The sequence below is a fragment of the Myotis daubentonii genome, chromosome 12 (genome assembly GCF_963259705.1).
Source record: "Myotis daubentonii chromosome 12, mMyoDau2.1, whole genome shotgun sequence".
Taxonomy (NCBI): domain Eukaryota; kingdom Metazoa; phylum Chordata; class Mammalia; order Chiroptera; family Vespertilionidae; genus Myotis; species Myotis daubentonii.
The window spans coordinates 41,235,611-41,255,918 of NC_081851.1; the positions used below are offsets into that span (position 1 = coordinate 41,235,611).

Here is a 20,308-nt window from a genome sequence, read left to right on the forward strand (position 1 = left end):
ATAAACTTGCTGGGCTCCACGCTGGGGACTATGATTCAGTATGTCTAGGCTAGGGCCAAGCATCTGTGTTTTGCTGAAGCTCTGAGGGATTTGGGCGGACATCCAGGTGGAGAAGCCCGCTGGACACACTGGCTCTTCTTTCCACTTCCACAGCACCTGCCCTGGTCAGGCAGGCCCCTTGTCACCCTCCACCTGGGCTTGCCCCTGCCTCCCCGGCTTCCTTCTTCCAATTAGACCCCCTACTACAGCCAGAGGAGCTTTCTAGACCCTCATCCAGCCATGTCATGATTTGTCACTTACTTTTTTCCCCTGCCTGGGCACTTTCCTGATACCTTTCTGTGCCCTGTGGATCATTCTCGCAGCACACACCCTAAAGCTGGAGTCATTTTTCCTAGTGCAGCTCCAAAGCTAGCTTTCTCACCCGCTGGGGGAATCCCTCCTTGGCCAGAGACACTCCCTCCTCTGTGTCCACACAGCACTGTGACCCCCGCCTGCCCAGGCCTGGAGATACCTGGGTTTATTGCATGTGTGCCTGCTGCTCCTGTCCCCACCACACACAGGCCTTCGAGGTGTTCTTCAAGGCAGAGGCTGTAGCCCATTGGCCCCCACGCCAAAGGACAGTCCTCAACTCTGAGAGCCAAGCTGTGTACTTCCTCTGGGATTTGTTCAGCCCCTTCCCCCTCCCTCCTGCCTGCAGAGAGTCCTGCGTGTGTTGATAGGGTCATGAAAAGAAGTCACGATCTAACTCAGCCTGTTTTAGTTACTGTCTGACTCCAGACAAATTATTTAATCTCTGTAGACCTCAGTTTTCTATTCTATAAAATGGGATGATAACAATAATACCTCTCTCACAGTTGTGTCCTGAGGAATTAATAATATGATACACATAGAACATTTAGCACAGTGCCTGACACAGAAGGGCTCAGAATATAGTCGTTATTATTGGAAAGGGAGGCAAGAATAATATGAAGTCCCAACCCAGCTGGTACTATTTGGGGGCAAAACCAAGAAAAGAAAAGATGTTCTTCTCTCATAGATTCTTCTTTTTAGGTTGCCTCTCAAGACATTGAGGCTTCCATTTCACCACCTGACAGAAGAGTGACTTAAATACCTCTACCCTTTTGGTAAATTTTCATTGTGCCATGCAATTTAGTGCAATTAATTATAGGATTTAATATAATTAATACTTACGTAATTAATTTAATGAGCCAACTCAATCTCAGAGTGTGTGCCTCCTCACCCAATTACAGAGTGTGTGCCTCCTCATCCAAGCCATTGCCTCGGGCTTCCAGGGCAGAAGCTGGCTTTCTGCCTCTCTTCAGTGTTTTGGAAAACAGGAGGGAAGAGCCCTCCTGGGTCAACTAAACTTCTTGGATAATTCAAACTTGAGGCCTGCATTTCTGACCATATTCCCTTTTGGGTGTTTCTACCTATGAAAAAATAAAAAACCTTCACCCGGGTTCTAGTGGCTTTCTAGGTGAAGCTTAAATGACTGGACTCCGTGTGATCTCCCACGTAAGCCACAGCACCTTCTCCTCCCCATGTGGGCAAAGGGCAGGTCACTTGGCTCTTTCTCCGTGGGATTTGGAATTCTACACTTTTTTTTCAACTCAAGACAGCCTAGTAATAAAGAACTACTCAATAATTGTTTAAAGTGAATGACGTGGAAGAAAGTGAGCCAAGACTTACAGAAACATATTACACCAGATTACATGTAGGACAACCTCCCTGCACCCCCAAATCCCATCTGGCTTCTTCTAAATTCAAGGGTTCAGTTTGTTCCTTAGACTGGGATGAATTTGAAGTTGACATTTGTTCTGGTTCCTGTTTCTCTGAAGGAATAATCCGGCCTTGATGTTGTGGCCGGTAAGGTCACCATTAAGAGAAGCCTTCCTCTTCCAGAAGTTACACAGACTGAGGAAGGTCCAGATATACTGAGAATTGTCCGTGGGCTCTATCATGATGAAGACTATTTAAATTCAATCAATATTTAGGATGTTTCTAGCACTGTAATTAAATAGTCGTCAGTAAAAAGAACTATTCAGTGAAAGTAAACCTATCAGTCACAGACATCTAATGATTAGCGTTTATTCTCACTATGCATCACATTGGCCTGACTTACACTGGCTTTCGCTGGGCTTGGTGTCAAGCTCCTCACTGGGTCTAGGTCTGCGCTACATGCTTCTGGTTGACCTTGGTTCCGATTGCCCAAGGCACACGAAGAGCAGTGCAATTGTGCAAACATATTTCATGTCTGTGTTTGGGGTCACACCTATTAACATCCCATTGGCCAAGGAATCAACATTTCCAAGCCCAAAGTTAAGTGGTTGGAACTTAACCCATTATGAAGCCAAAGCAACTCGTAGAGTAAGAAATGGAGATGGAGGAGGTTGGAGGGAATGATTATTTATTAGGCAATGATAAAAGTTACTAAAGTTATCTATTTCCCTTATGAGTAGGGCAAAGAATGCAAACTTGTCCACTTACATTGTTCTAGTTAAACTGTATATTCACATAGGAATACTAGTAATTTAACACCTTAAGAAATTTGTATTGTGAATCTTTAGTTTATAAGAGTAGCATAGGAGTTGGAGACAAGACTCAATCCCACCTATTATCAAATGAAGACAATGCTTCAGCCTGGCTCCCAGTATTTTCATGAGGATAGAGTGGGGTAATGATGTTAGGCATACTTTGTAAGCTGTAAAGCGCCACTTAAACTCAAATTATTTGGTTTTGTTCTAATTAGCAGAACGTGAACCCTTAAAAATCAAGAGAGGGCTTACGCAATTTACATAGGGAAAAGGGAGCTGGTCTTGAGAATAGAGAACTCGTGTCAGAACCTTGAATCCATCAATTTCTTGGCCTTTCTGAACCTCAGCTTCCTTCTCTGGAAAAGGTGGATGACAACATCAGCTGTGCTTATCCCCAGTGTTTTGGAGACATCAGGTGAAACAATGGATGAAAAACACCTCATAAACTTAAAATGCCACATCACGTGCGATGGGAGCTCAGAGCTTTGTCTTTAGTGAAATGAATGTTCATTTGTCATCTGAATTAGGGTCACAGAGAATTACAAGTTCAAAGTGATCATTTTTTTATATGCAACTGTGGGTTTGGAAAAATAAGTTTTTAAGATAGAAGTTTAAAGAAAACTGTGTCCTACAAATCTGAAGGCAGATAAAGAAATCTTGTGGTGGAGAGGGTAGTTTTTAGAGGGAAGTTGAAGGCCAAGGGTCTCCTCTGGTAGAAGGTAAGCGGAGGGCTAAAAGTGGCAAGTGTTTGATGGGCATCTTATTGCAGGGGACTCAGATTGTATTCCAATAGGCTCTTATTTAGATTTTCACAACCTCCAAGTTTAAACCAAGTGACTGAACTAAAGGGAGAGAGGTGGGACTAGTGGTTAAGAGTTTGTGAAGGTGGGTCTGGACTTGTGCTACTTATAGTGGAACAGTATGACCTTGGGGAAATTACTAGCCTGTTTGTGCCTGGGTTTTCTCATCTGTGCAATGGGCATGGACATCAATACCTAACAGGGACGATTCAGCACCCGATTGATGGATTGTATGGCCACCCAGCCCTGTAGCCTCAGAGCCATACCTAGCAGGCGTGAGGGAAGAGCAGAAATAGAATATGGGGTACTTTCTTGGAGTAAGATGATTGGCTGGCTTCCCAGGGTGGAAGATCATATAGGATGATCTTGCATCTTCAGAACCTTCCCCTAGGTTCTGAATTTAGATCCCCTGGGCAGCCTTTATGAAAGGTCCGGACTACATTCCAGACCAATTAAATAAGAATTTCTGGGGTTTGGGGTCCAGGTGTCAACATCTTCTAACCCTGCCCCCCCCCCCACCTGCCATGATTCTCACATGCCGATAGGCTGAGGACCAGTGCTCTAGTGCAATAGATAGCTTCCTCCAGGAGGGCAGGTTAACGTGCTGGGCAGAGCACAAGCTTTGGAATTTGACATACCTGGGTTTGAATCCTTGCTTTGCTGCCTACCAGCTGTGGACCTTGGACTTCAACTTTTAAGTTTGTAAATGAAATCCCGCAGTCTTTACTTCTTGAGACTGTTGCAAAGATGAAATGAAATAACAAATGTGACCTGACTGGTATATAAGGTGTTCAAAAAATGGCAGCTACTGTTATTAAAAGAGGCCTTCTCTAAATGATCACTTCATTCAAAGTTCCCGCTCTGACCCCATTCGACTCTCTACCATATTACCTGATTTTATTTCCAGTGTACCACAGAGGAAGATCTAAAATAACTCCTATTTATTAGTTCCTTCTAGAAGAGATAACCGATTGAAACTGTAGGAAAACCCCCTAGGAACTCACGGTTATTGGCATAGCCTAGTAGTGGAGGGAACTGGGGAGAGGACTGCTTCTGAGAGCCCTTCTCCCTTTGTTGCCTGGAGGCTGGAGGGAACACACCTGCTTTACTTTTTGGTCCCTGATTGCAGACAGGAAGATTTGGAAAGGGTTCCCCTCCCCCCAAAATGAACTCCATTCCAGGTCATTTGGGGGAGGGGCATGAGAAGCAGGCATTGTTTTCTCTCCCAGCCTCCCTATCTTCCACCTGTCCCCTCAGGAGCCCGCCTATAGAAAACATTCACTCACCTTTTGTTAACCCTTGAGCTTTTCAGAGCAAACAAGCCTCTCAAAGGGGAGGAAACACTTCCAGGCAGTTGATGTGAATACCTAAATGCAAAATTACAAGTTTGTGCTCGTTGGTAAACTCAGGTGGATTACTTTTATAGTAGTTTCAACCCAAAGAGAAGGGTCGGGGAAGTCAAGACTGTGAGTGATCACATGTTGAAGTTGGCTCCCATCAGGTCCTTAGACTAGCACTCCAGATGGGAAATTCTACACTTGGCCATCACTGAAACTCTAAAATATCACTTTTTCTCTTGAATCAAAGATTATGAACCTGGGAAGGACTTCAACATTTACCTCATGAGGCACAACCGCTTTAGGTTTACAGATGTAGGAACGGAGGCTTCTGAGTTTTAACCACACGTGCAAACTGTCCTCCGTGCTCATGGTGGACCCAAGGCTGGAATCTCAGTGTCTCAACTGCTGGCTCACTCAAGTGCGTGTGACTCCATATCTGTCCTCCTCATTTCCTGAAAAAGAGCAAAGAGAGAAAACAGAGTTTGACTTCCTGACTGAAACAGGATAAAAGGGCCTGGACCGCGTAAAGTTGAAGTTAAAAAGTAGGGAGAAAGGACAAAGGATTGAGCAAAGCAAACTGCTCTGATGAGTGAACCTTGAAGTGAATTTCTGCCAACCCAGGCAGCAGGGAGGTTTGTTGTTGTTATTCCCCCCACCCCCTCTCTAAGGAACATTCTAGGCTGTGTGGCAAAATATGGATTATTGTTGTTAATTGCTTCCCATTGCCTAGAGCCATATTTGGGCATGGAGAATTTGCACTGGTTGGAAATTCAGTAGAACCTTTAATATTCCATTTGAATGAATCTCTAGGAAGGTTGGGACTTGAGCAAGGGTGTGATAAAGATAATGGGAGCTAATGGAGGCAAGTGTTCACTGTTTGTGTTTTGGTTTCTTTACCTCACATCCATATTTGTTGGTTTGTCAGGTGAGTAATTTCTTCTGGGTAAAAGAATGTACTGTTGGCTCTGTCACCCATGCATTAATTTAGAATGAGGTAGCTGTTTAGTTCAGTACATTTATAAAGTGCTCTAGAGTCATTGTTGGTAGATATTCTTTATTGAACCACCATGGAGAACATTTAAAGCATAGACTCAGAGACAGCGGAAACTGCATTGTCGCACAGTCCAATCAACACAAAATTCAAGCTAATTAGATCTATGTTATATAATTAGTTTATGTTTGGAGTCTGTCAGAAATGGGAGTTTTTGGTAAATAGTTGTTATAATCCTGGAGTGAGGTCATCCTATGATTCCTCTGATTTCTTGGAAAATACAAATAATTAATATTGACTAAACCCAAGGAAGTAATACATAAGGAATAAGTTCAAAATGCTGTCAAAGAATTGTTTTTTGAAAGAGACTTTGAGCCAAGGGTTTTATTCCAAGTGACTTTTTCAAAGTTTTAATAAAAATTCCCATTATATATAAACTGTTCTAAAACAAAGGAAGAAAACCATTGCGATTGTTTTTCAAGGCCAGCCTATTCCTGATACCAAAATATAACAAAAATGATATTGAAAAAAACCCACAAATCAATATGACTCATAGTGAGAAGTAATAATTCTAAATAAAATCTAGTAAGTTATTATATCTAGTGGTGTATTAAAGAGTGATGCACCATGAACAAATAGAGTTTATTAAACCAATTAAAAATGTTTTACTCCAGGAAATCTAATATAATATGTAAAAGAAGAAAAAATATAATATGAGAATTTCTACAGATTTTCAAAAGCTAAAAGTGAATATTCATTAATAATTCTTGGAATCATAGATTCCAAAAGAAGGAATTTCCCTTAATTTGATCTGGAAAACCTAACTCAAACCAAGAGACAATGCTATTTGTGAAGGTAAAATGAGAAGGACATTCTTATTAAAGTCAGGAATAAGGGAGGAGATTTACTAACACAATTGATATTTAATATTGTTCTTGAAATTCTGACAAATGAAATTGCTATAAAGAATGAGTGCATTTATGGAAAGAAACATAAGTGGCATCATTATATGCACATTATAGAAATGTCCATCAAGAACAAATAATCAAGTTCAAAATGTACATTAAACAAAACTGTACCTATAGTAGAAAAATACTTAGAATATATACAGCAAAAAAGAAGATATTCACAATAAAAAAAATATATAAACTACCTAAAGGTAAATATGCCAAGTAATTTCAATCTATTTGAAGGAAAAAGGACTATAAAATTTCATTGAGTGCCATAAAATAAATGAGGATAAATGGAATGGTATTAATATATCCATGTATTTGCTGATGTAATATTACAAAATTTCAATTTCCTTAAATCGACTTTTAAGTTCAATGCAATTACAAAAGAATACAGGTTATAATGCTCATATTTTATTTTGGAGGCAAGATTTAACGAAAATGAATCTAAAATTTATCTGTAATAGCAAATAGATAAAAACCACAAGAAATTTTGAAAAACAGAAAGTAAAGGAGAGCATTTGTGTTGCACAATATTACAATATTTTAATTTTACAATAACAAATGGCTTTATACCTATGTACAAATGGACAAACAGATCTCTGTAAGGAAATAAAGAGTCCAAAACGTGTATTTTAAAAAGTTTGTTTCAAATCAGTAGGGAAAGGAAATATATTTTTTTTCACAAAAGGGTTCTCAGAGAGTTGATTAACAATTTGAAAAAATACTACAAAATAATGAATGTAAATATGACATTACAAGACAGCTAGAGAAAGGTAAATACATGAATTTGAGATAGAAAATAATTTTTGTCTATTGGAAAAAATTGATGGTATTGACTCTAAAAATTTAACAGCTTCTGTATGTAAAAAGATGGTCAAAATTACTTTTTTCAAAACTCCATGCAGGTCCATATTAGCCTTACAAACCTGACAGAACTAGCTTAGTGTGAATAGCCTTTGTCCTGGGACATTTGTAGAAAATTACCAGCAGCACTTGTTTAAAACTGCAACTTCCTGGGACAGCAAAAACAATTAGAGAAGATAATTTTAAAAATTAAAGGTGGAAAACTTAGTCTGGCTGGGGTGTCTCAGTGGTTGTATGACTGGTTCGATTCCGGTCAGGGCACATGCCAAGGTTGTAGACATGGGGTGTGTAGGAGGCACCCGATCAATGTTTCTTTCTCATTGATGCTTCTATCTCTCTATCCCTCTCTCTTCCCCTCTCTCTAAAATAAATAAAATTATATATATATATTTTAAAGCTGAATAACTTAAAAGTAAAAGCTGGAGAATGAGAAGCTCCAGCATCTTCCGGGGAATCTAGATGGTCACATGCATGTGTGCTACCCAGGAAAGACCTGAGAAGGTCCTAATCTTTCACCTCTGGCTGACCTTGTAGCTCTGCAGAGGCAGTACTGGTAAGTAAAGGCTGAGAAAGAGTTGTTAAGTGCTTGAGGGTTGAAGATGTGCCTCAACATGCACACAAAGCCTCTCCACAATAGCTGGGGAACTTACTACTTCCAGGCAGTTGAGCAATCTTTACCCAGGCATTAGTTGACCACTTCGCTAACCACGCTGAGGATCCAGTGACTACACACAAGGAATACAGGCTGTACAAAATTTGTTCATAAAATTCACTAAACAAATAGCAACAACAACAAAAATAGCAGTGACAATACACTGTGAGTGATGAAATCTGATTTCCAAAGCTGCCATATTGTATTATTTAAAATGTTCAGTTTCCACAAAAATGTATGAGAGCTAAATGTAAAAGCTAAAACTATTAGAAGAAAATGTAGGCTTAAATCTTCGTGACCTTGGATTAAGCAATGATTTCTTAAATATGACACCAAAAGCACAAACAATAAGAGAAAAACATAGATAATTTGGACTTCATCAAAATTAAAAACTTTTGAACTTAAAGAATACCTAAGTTTGCTGAGCATCATCCTGTGCACTAAAAGGTTGCAGGTTTGATTCCCAGTCAGGGCACATATCTGGATTGAGAGTTTGATTCCTGGTTGGTGCATGTATGGAAGGCAACTAATCTCTCTCTCTTTCTCTCACTTTCTCTTGTTCTCACTCTAAGATTAAAAAATAAAACAAACATCTGCAAACATTTGCCAAAATAAAATCCCCTTTAAAAAAAAACAAAAGTGAAAAGACATTCTACAAAATGGAGAGTGACTGCTAATTTGTACAAAATTTCCTTTGGGGTTGATAAATTGTTCTGAAATGAGATGGTAATGATGGATGTACAACATGTGATTATACTAAAAACCACTGAATTACAAATATTTTAGGAAAAATTGTTGGAATAAATTTTATTTCATTATACAGGCCTATTTTGGAGAAATTGTGGGTTCAGGTCCAGATCACTGCAATAAAACAAGTAGTATTGCAATAGAGCAAGTTGTAATCTGTTTGCTGGTGGAGGGTCTTGCCTTCAATTTGTAAAACATGCAACATCTGAGAAGTGCAATAAAGCGAAGTGCAATAAAACATTGTATCCCTATAGTTGTATCTCCCATTTTACCTAATCACCTGCTCAGTTTGTCTTTTTAAGGATTCTCCGTTGTTATTATCTAAAACATAGTATAAAAATCTTAAAAAAGAATTTTCCAGTAATTACTACAATATAGATGGTCACACACTGAGAATGGCTTGACTTAACGATTTTTTTTACTTTACAATGGGCCCAAAATGAAATTACTCAGTAGAGACTGTCCTTAGAATTTTGATCTTTCATGGGCTAGTGTCGGGGGTATGATACTCTCTTGTGATGCTGGGCAGGGGCTATGACCTGCAGCTCCAAGTTAGCCCCACGAGCATGACAGTAAACAACTTACAGTCTACTGTGTTTTTATTATATTGTCTCATTTTGTCCAACTGTAGGCTAATGTAAGTGTTCTGAGCATATTTAAGGTAAGCTCAGCTAAGTTATGATGTTTAGTAGGTTAGGTGTAATAAACGCAGTTTTGATTTACAGTATTTTAAATGTGCAGTGGGTTTATCAGGATGTAACTCCATTGCAAGTCGAGGAGTATCTGTATACAGAGAAACCTTAAGCCAGCTCCTGGTTAGTGTATATATACTGAGGTGTCATAATCCAAGTGGCAAGTTATCCCTAAAAGGTTTATATTCCATTTTAGGGCAGAAACACATGTAAAAGGAGATGGCTGTAACATTTGAAATGATGAAGAGAGTGTCTTCTTACATAAGAGACCAAATAATGAGCAGCTGCTCTTCGATGGATGCAGAGCTCAGTATCAGTATTGGATCAGGTCTAATCCTTAGAAGCACCTCTTTTCCTATGTACACACTTGGAGTGAAAAGAATTGGAGTAGCCTAGGCTCTCTGCTCTCTACGCTTCATTAATAGCCTGGTTTAGAGAGAAGGGGAGTTAATAGCAGTACTAACATGGTGTAAACTGTAGTTATAATTGTATATTTGCAGTTACAGCCTATTAGCTAATGATTTGTTAGTAAGTTTTATCTATTTCATTCTATAGTGTACACTCAGCTCTTCTCAATTATTTACTTATCTTTATGAAATTCCCACTCATCTTGGCTTTCTTTCCACTGTAATAAACTGAGTAGCATTTTTCACTTTTCTTTGTCAACTCTTCCTTCTTTTCCTGATCACTAAATGTTGTTATTTTTTCTTATTTACACTATCTTTTTTTTAGTAATCTCCTCCAACTTCATTGCTTTGAATACCGGTCTATATCTTGAAGACACTCAAATGTATATGTCCAGCTAGGTCCTCCCCCAATTGCCTCTTAAACATTCACACTTGCTACCCAATAAATATTTAATCCTTAATATGTCTATATAACAATTATTAATTCCTATTCCACCAAATCTACTGCTTCTCGAGGCCCTTATCTATTTCAGTAAATGGCACCACTGGTCACCCTGTTTCTCCGATTAAAGATCTAAGAGTAATCCTTTATTTCTTTCTGTTCTCACACCTACATCAATAAATCCCATGGACTCTGCCTCCACCGTGATCCTCGTCTCTCCATCTGCTCTGCTACAACTCTCACTTAGCCATTTCTTAGCTTGACAGCTATAAAATATCAACTGGTAGAGCTTTGAAAATTATTTAGCAGCATCTACTAAAGCTGAATATATTATTCCCTATGACCCCGCAGTTCCAGTCCTATATATATATATACACAGCAGAAATACATTCACCCAAAGATGTGAACTAGAATGTTATTGTTCATAATAGTCCCAAACTGGACACTATCCAAATGTCCATCTACAGTAGAAGAGATAAATTAATTTATAGTGTAATCACAAAATTGTATACTTTATTGCAATGAAAATGAATAATTTATGACTATATACAACAATGTGGAGAAATCCCATAAATGTAAGATCAAGCCAAATAAAATTGACAGTGATGAGAATACACAGCCTGATTACATTTGTATACAGTGAAAAATATGGAAAACTAAGTTATGCTTTTAAAAGTCAAAATATCTTTGAAAAGTGTGTGTGTATATGTGGGGGAGAGGTTTGACTATAAGTGAGAAGAAAGAATTCTGGGATGCTTGTGATGTTATGTTCTTTGATTTGGGTGTTAGTTACACGAGAATGTTCAGTTTGCAAAAATTAATCAACTTGAATACTTGTTTGTATTTTCTGTATAGGTATTATATTTTAACAAAGACTTTAAAATTTTTCCTAAGAAATAATTCACAGACATAAATGTATGAAATAAGGCTATAAGACTCTAAGAAAGTCATCTTCATGACTTTGGATTAGGTAATAATTTTTTTAGATATGACACCAAAAGCATAGACAACAAGAGAAAAACACAGATAAATTGGACTGCATCAAAAATTAAAATTTATTTTTAAAGGAATTGTAAGGTGAGAAGACAATCCTCAGAATGAAAGAAAATATTTGCAAATATTATATCTAATCAGATTTATATCAAGAATATATAAAGGATTTATTCAACTCCTTTGAATTATTTGTAAAAACAAATAATCCAGTTGAAAAAGGACAAAGGATTTGAATAGATCTTTCTCAAAAAATGTATACCCCTGGACAATAAACATATAAAGGATGATCAAACATAATTAGTCATTAGGGAAATGCAAATAAAAACTACAATAAGATACCACTTCACACCCACTTGTATTGATATACAAAAAAAATATAGTATTGTTTACTGATAAACAATAACAAGTGTTTGTAAGGATGGATAAATTAGAACACTGCTGGCAAGAATGTAAAATGGTATAGTCAATTTGGAAAATGGTTTAGTAGTTACTCAAATAGTTAAACATAGAGTTACCATATGACCCAGCAACTCTATACTTAAATAATATATATGCAAGAGAACTAAAAACATAAACTCATACAAAATCTTGTGCAAAAATATTCATAGTCGCATATTCATAATAACCAAAAATGCAAACAACCCAAATGTCTATGTAATGATGAATGAATAAACAAATTATAGACTGTCCATATAATGAAATATTAAACAGCCAGGAAAAGAAATGAAGTACTAATGCATGCAACAGCATATATGAGCCTTGAAAACATTGTGTTAAGTGAAAGATGCAAGATACAAAAGAACAAATATTGCATGATTCCATTTTTAGGAAATGTGCCAAATAGGAAAATTCATAGAGATAGAAAGTAGTTTAGTAGTTGCAGGGAGTATAAAGAAAAAAGGTATGGGGAGTGACTCTTAATGGGTACAGGATTTATTTTGGAGGGAGGTTATGAAAATGTTCTGATATTAGTGGGGATGGTTCCAAAACTCTGTAAAATATACAAAAAACGATGTACTTATAGTTTAAAGGGTGAAATTTTTGGCATATACATTTTATCTCACAGAGCTGTTACTTTAAAAATCTATAATAATAAAAGTATAATATGCTAATTAGACCAGACAGCCGAACGACCTTCTGGACATCATTCTGGACGTCCTTCTGGATGAAGCCACAGCAGCGGGGGCCAAGGCAAAGGTGGTTAGGGGTGATCAGGCAGGCAGGCAGAGTGGTTAGGGGCGATCGGGCAGGCAGGAAGAGGGGTTAGGGGCAATCAGGCCGGCAGGTGAGTGGTTAGGGGCAATCAGGCAGGCGAGTGGTTAGGGGCAATGAGACAGGCAGGCAGAGGGGTTAGGGGCGATCAGGCCAGCAGGCAAGCAGTTAGGGATGCTGAGGCAGGCAGGCGAGTGGTTAGGGGTGATCAGGCAGGCAGGCAGGCAGAGGGGTTAGGGGTGATCAGGCAGGCAGGCCGGCGAGCGGTTAGGAGATAGCGGTCCCAGATTGTGAGAGGGTGCAGGCTGGGCTGAGGAACAACCCCCTGCCCCCATGCACAAATTTTGTGCACCGGGCCTCTAGTATCCTATAAGATACATGGCTTGGGGTGAATCAAATTAGAAAGTAAAAAAAGAATAATAGCCTGTGTTGACAGAGATGTGCTAAACAGTCATTTTCACATGTTGCTTCTTAGAGTATTTTTCTTAGAGTTCTAGAGAGTATTTTTCCATATGTATCAATAACCATAAAGATATTTTACCCTCTCATACAGTTATATATAATATTCTATGTAAGTGATCAAATGGCTAGATCCCCTCACCCCAAAATGAACACATCAGTGTGTTCATTGAAAATTGGAAGGAATCTGATTTTTTTCCCAAAAGGAAGGGTGGAAGAGACCAGAGGGTGAGGGATGTGAAGACCATCGAGGGGAAGGAGTCACACCCATAGTGACTGTGTATACCACACAGTTTTGCCTGATCAAGGATCTTGGCTTAAAGAGGTTAAAGGATTTGTCTGAGGCCAGCTAGTGTCCTGGTTTCTGTACTAAGCAGCAGGGGCTAGTATCCAGTGAAGACTCTCTGGTGCTGGCCGCTGGGTTTCATAGGCTTTATCTAATTCATACTTGTTAACAACCCTAGGCCCTGAGAGTACTGTCATCTCACTTTTTAGATAAGAAGATCGAGTCTTAGAGACTCGTGCCTTGTGCAAACATGCAATAACTGAAATTTCTAGGTGAATAGACAAATAACTTTGACCTTAGAGATGTCTGACTTCCTCATCATACAGATCAGGAATCCAGTACCAAAGAGGTAAAGCAACTTGATTATTGTAGAGCTAAGATTTGAACTTAGGTCTCATGACTCTGTGCTCAATGTTTAAAATAATAGGATTTCTAAATATTAACTTTCCAGATAATTGTTTAAAGTGCCACGTTGGAGAGAATCAAACATATTATGAAGACCAATATAGAACACATTGCTTAATTTACTCCATTTACTATATTTTATATCATCATAAGCGGAGACTTTAATATCATAGTGCTTACTAATTAATATGGTAAAAAATTGAGTTTGTGATGATTACTTCCTGTGTCCAATCTGGTCAACAAATTAAACATACAGGTCTCTTATTCTAGGTCATTCTTTTCCCCTCCAAAGAGCTTAAGCCCCTTCCCATCTAGTATTCTCAAGCTTCCGTTTGCCTATTCAGAATCCAACATCTGCACCTCTTTGCTGTTCACTGACAACTTCCCTCCCACAACCCTGGTTGCTATTATTGCCTTTGTTGTTGCCAAAGTTGATGTGCCATGAGAACTATTTCCTTTTATTCCACGGAGAGAGATGCAGCTTCTGATCTCTGATCGACAAAAGATGATATCTGGGAATACCAAAATATCTTAATTGGGTTCCTGATCCTGGGCCACATTCCCAGTTTGGGGAACTGTAATAAATATGCCAGCAAAACCATATTCTTTCAAGGATTTCCAAATTTACTCCAGGGTTATCTAAGATAAAGATAAGGTTTCCAGACCCTGCACATCCAAGATGTAAAATTATTACTTAAAACATGTGTTTGGTTCTTTAAAAGAAATAAATCGGGGGTGATTTGGGTATAAATACTGCTACCGTAATTTCCTATTTAAACGAAGCAGATTAGCTCACCTTTCCAAACATGCTACTCAATTTCAGGTCATAAAAAATGGGGAAGAGATCTGTCTATCTTTTAAAATATGTGCCAATCATATATTTGGCTACTCAATATGCTGTTTGTTTCCAAATACTGTTACTTCAACTTTGAGCGGTTATCAGCACCATTAATCACTGGGTTATTTACTAAAGTTAGTTTCCTTTCTTCTCTCCTTCTGAAAAAGATGCAGGAGACAAGTGAAGAAAGGCCAGACATGTGTATTCCATTTGAAACCCATGATTAAAAAGCTTAAAAATTCAAGCCAACGTAAAAAACTGTTTTATTTTAATACACTGGAAGGTTTCAGTGAACTCCATTATTTTCACTCACTATTTGCTTGAATAATTTAGGCAAGAAAGCTAAATTATACATAAAGTGTACAGTTAGAAGAAAAAGTTCATGCACAGCCCTAGGCTACAGCCTCCCCTAATGATGTCTGAAGTCAGTGAAAAGAACTCGTTAGACAGAGAGTAATTTCTCAGGGTTTAATTTTTTTTCTTAAAGCAATAATGTTCTTATAAAAATCTGACAAATAATCCACTAAAAGAAAAGCCACAAAAGAGAACCTCCAGTTAAGGCCTTAGCCCCTGTAAACTTTCACTTAATCTCATGTAAAAGTTGGTGTATGATATACAACAATGCATGATGGTTGAGCGATCTGATTCAACAGGGAAAGTGCACGTCTTAACTGAATAGAGTTGCTATTTGGCCTCATTAGAATTCTGAAGTTATGGAGTTAAAAAGAGATGCTTCAGGCTTAGAGATAAACTCAAAATTGACTGTGGGAAGGGGATCAGCAACCACTCAGTGCACTATCATTTGAGCAAGTAGTTGCCACTTGCTAGGATATTGTACTTTAGGAGCAACCCATATCATCAAACACTCACAGATTCACTAAAATGTTAACATTCCCTGTAAGTGTAACAACAGAGAATCTGACTGCAGTAAGATGACAGGAATACCAGAATGGCACTGTAGTCACCTTTGATTTCTGGGATGCCTTTGTTCTTTTCTTAAAGTTACACAATTGTAGAATTTGAAGAATCCAGTTCAGCCCTTTCATTTTACAGATGAGGAACCTGAGACACAGACAGGGAAGTGATGAGCTCAAGGCTATGCAGTAATGTGTTTGTTTATTCATTCCAAATATTTATACACTGAGAGACAAGAGAAAGGAATTCCAAGCAGAGAGACCTGCAGTATGTGAAGGTAAAAAGGTGGGAACCAGCATGGTGCCTTGAGGGAATGAGAGGTACCAACTATTGCCTGTTTACCTCTGCCCCAGCCCCCACTTCTAAGGGAATCTGCACCAGGGCAGGATAAACAGACAGGTAAAGGCACAGGGACTCAGGAGCTGACTGCCTGAGATTGAACCCTGACTATGCTTAAGAATAGCTATAAGATTTAGGCAGTCACTTACCTCTCTGATTTAGTTCCCCTAACAGTAAAATGATGGTGGTAATAACAGACTCTACTTCTTAGGGTGGTTTTGAATATATATTAATGCATATAAAGTATTTATAGACATGTCTAACATTTAAGAGTTATATAAATATTAGTTATTATTATTATTAATATTAATAGAACATAAGCCCTTCTATATGAATTAGGGTTCCTGGCCACAGGTAAGGAGTGGTAGGCACTTGACTGTGTGCATCTGACAAGTAGCCAATGTCCTATAACTTGTGTTGCCTGTGTTTAAAGAGATAAATTGGGCCATCAAAGTAGGGCCATTAAAAAATTACAAAATGGAAAACCAAAATCTAGGTTAGTTAACAGGAGGCTGAGAGGAAATATGGTTGAGAAGATTCAGGGTAGGGCAGGCATTATAGTCCCAAGTGAAAAATAATGTTATGAAGTTTTGAGGACGCCAACTGGTTGGAAAGGAGAATGGGGTATGTGCCTGCACCCGTGCATGTGCACACGCTACACACACATACAAACAAAAAAACAAGCAACTGTAGTCACTGAAAACTTTGTATTTCTAGGCTAATTCTGTGGGTAAAAAGACTCTCATTAAATCCTCTGTTCATAGAGGTAACTGGAGTGAATCTCAGTTCCTTGCAATCAAAAAATTGTACTCTCCCACTTTCTCCTTGGTAATCTTTTCTCATCAGGAGAAAGTGGGAGAGTGAAGCTTAGGAACCAAGAGGAGAGAAAATTTCAAGGTGAAGAGATTGATCAGTAATGTCAAGTGCAGAAGATAGTTCATGTAAGCTAAGGGCACAAAAACCATCCATTGAATGTTGCAGACTAGAAGTTATTTGAGACTTAAGCTAAAGGAGTGAGAACAAAATAAAGATGACAATGGATTGAGGTAGAAATAGGATGAGAAACAAGGAAAGAAAGCAAGTGTTCTCCAGCTGTAAACAAAAGAAAGGTAAAGAGAATGTGGAATCAAAGAAGGATTATTTGTTTGTTTCGGACAAAATAGACTTTATATGCAGATGAACTGAAAAGCAAAAAGCAGTGATACAGGAAAAAGAAGACCTGAAGGAGCAGGGTTCCTACTGAGGAGGTAGGAGAACATACAGTCCAGGGCAAAGGCGGAAGGATGAGCCTTGGACAGGATGCGGGACAATGCCTCCACGGAGATAAGAGGGAAGGATGGAGGCCAGTGAAGATAGGTTTGTAGTTGAAGATTCAGCAAGTTGAGGGAGCTTTGTGGTTAAGGGAGCTGTTTTTCTCAGGGAAGTAGGAAGCAAGAACATTTGATAAGAACAAGGGGAAAAGCTATGGTGCAAGGAGTTTGAAGAGAAAAGAGAATGTTAGAACAAACACTGCAAGGACCAGGAGAGGGGCTGAACAGACCTCATAGAATTGCAGGCCAATTAAGAGCCCCATTAGGTTTGAAGAACATTGGTGTGTGGTAGCACCAATCCATGTGGTGATCTGATTTCGTCAGCACTGGTCCCCATCCCAGACATAGGAGGAGAGAAACCAAAAGACTGGAGGATACAGGATTGGTGTACTGGAAATACAAAGGAAAGGAAGGAAAGGAAGTCCAGAGTGATGGTAAAAGAAAGATGGGTAAAGAAAGATGGACTAATTTAGGTTTCTAAGAGATAAATATGACTTAAGAGAGAGATGTTAGTTTGAGAGGAAAGAAAGAGCGGTTTGGATTGGAAACTTAGGGATGGGTGATCAAAAAAATGGGAATTATGAGAAGAAAAGAGTGGTGACAAACACAACAGGAATTTATTGTTAGTGTGTGGAATACTGGAGTTTAAGATTTCAGAAATGAAGCAGTTAATTGTTGCCCTAACCAAGATCAAAGGTAGGTCCCCTTCTTCAGTTATAATTGTCCTTTCCTGGAATGCCTCTGGCTTCTCCTAAAAGTCCTAGAGTGACAACCAGAAGGCCAAACTTGTTAGAGCCTGGCACAGACGTTTGCCAGGGTGATCTATCCTCTTCTGTCACTGCAGTTCCAACTGAGGCTCAAAAGGCGGAGAAAGTGTAATCACCCTGTTCTTTGGAGTCCATTGCAACGCATTAATAACTTGCTGTGATATTACAGCTTTACATCTTACACTGGCATCGTTTTGTCACATTAGTTTAATATTGCCATCATGTAGCTTGGTATTAATGTGATACAAAAGTAAAATTACAAGCACACTCTTTATATTGTTACTAGAGGCCCGATGCATGAAAATTCATGCAAGAGTAGGCCTGCCTTCCCCCAGTTGCTGGCACTGGCTTCCCTCTGGCATCTGGGACCTGGGCTTCCCTGCTCTGGTCACCAGCAGGCACCTGGGACCCAAGCTGGCTTCCCCTGGACCACCCACAGGCACCCGGGACCCGGGCTGGCTTACCTCAGGCCCTGGCTTCGTCACAAAGGACGTCTGGAATGACGTCCAGAAGACATCCGGTCTAATTAGCATATTACCCTTTTATTATTATAGATATTGAAATCTAGTGTGTATATGACACTAATACTATTCCAATTCCATAAAATATACATTTTGTAAAACAAAGACATTTTAATGTTATGTTAGAATAAGAATGCAGATCATTACATTTCCAGAACCATGGAGCAGAAGAGGAGGACCCAAGGGACCTGACTCTAGTGAGCTCTGTGGAAAGCGATCTGAGGGTGTTTCCCATGCATGACAACCCAAACCTTGCCTTCCCTGGTGACCAGGGCAGTGCCCTGGCCCAGCTGCATTAGAATAAGGTCAGCAAACTTTTTCTCTAAGGATCAGTTAGTAAGCATTTTTGTCTTTATGGACCCTTCGGTGGCAACTACTCAAGTCTGCCATGGTAGTGCAAAAGCAACCGTAGGCAATATGTAAATAAATGAGCGTGCTGAGTTCTGATAAAACTTTATTTGTAGCACTGAAGTTTACGTTTCATATACTTTTCATATGTCATGAAGTAACTTTTTGATATTCTTTCCAACCATTTAAAAATAGAAAAACAACTCATAGCTTTGGGGCCCTCATACCTGGCTGGTCTTCTGAAAACTTGGTAAAAGTTTTAAATGTACATTTTTTCCCCAAGCCAAACACAAACAAAATTATTTTATATAATTAAGGAAATGTAAATGTTGACTGAGTGTTATGTTAAGAAACTATTGTTACATTTGTAGTTCTGCAAAAAAATATTTTAAAAGTTCATAATTTTCTTTTTTGACCTGTATACTTAAGTATGTAGCGATCAAATGATATAATGTCTGAAATTTGCTTTAAAATTCTCCATCAGGAGGTATGGACCTGCGTGTCCTTGGACTTAGAGAGCAGGATGTCCAGCTTGCTAGTGGGAAACTGTGCCTCGCGTGACTAACGAGCAGCTTAAAAATGGGTGATGTTTAGAAGGGCAAGAAGATTTTTGTTCAAAAGTGTGCCCAGTTGCCATACTGTGAGGAAGGGAGGCAAGCACAAAATTGGGCCCAACTCTCCATGGTCTCTTTGGGTGAAAGACAGGTCATGCCCCTGGAATTTCTTACACGGATGCCAACAAGAACAAAGGTATCACCTGGGGAGAGGCTACACTGATGGAGTATTTGGAGAATCCCAAGAAGTACATCCCTGGAACAAAAATGATCTTCGCTGGCATTAAAAAGAGTGCAGAAAGGGCAGACTTGATAGCTTATCTCAAAAAAGCTACTAATTAGTATAGTTGGCCAGTGCCTTATTTATTACATATGTCCCATAATTTTTTTTATGTGTACCATTTTTTAAATTGATCTCATAACCAGAATTCAGATCATGAATGGCTAATAGAGCATTTCTTTTGGGCTGTCCTGATTTAAATAAAAATGGCTTGTGGTTAGGCACATACTCTCAACCTTCCTGAGTCTTGGGTATTTTACCTCTCTGCCTTTCTCCACTATCCTACTGTATTGTCATCTAGATAATAAAAGCCTAAGTGACCGTTATGGCAGAACAACCGATCGCTATAATGCACACTGACCACCAGGGGGCAGATGCTCAATGCAGGAGCTTCCCCTTGGTGGTCAGTGCGCTCCCATAGGGGGAGTGCCACTCATCCAGAAGCCAGCTCACAGCTGACGAGCACAGCAGCAGTGGTGGGAGCCTTTCCCACCTCTACAGCAGCGCTAAGGAGCAGAGAACCGAGTGGTAAGGAGCAGCGAGCAGGAGGGTGGTAAGGAACGAGGGCCTAAGCTGGCAGTCAGACATCCCTGAGGGATCCTGGACTGTGAGATGGTGCTGGCCAAGCTGAGGGATGCCCCCCCCCCCCGCCGCCCCTG

At 39.2% G+C, this 20,308-nt stretch overlaps 1 pseudogene; it reads left to right on the forward strand.

The window, feature by feature from the left end:
• The first annotated feature begins 19,394 nt into the window (after positions 1-19,394).
• LOC132213811 (cytochrome c-like) lies at positions 19,395-19,733 on the forward strand (annotated as a pseudogene).
• The last annotated feature ends 575 nt before the right edge of the window (positions 19,734-20,308 follow it).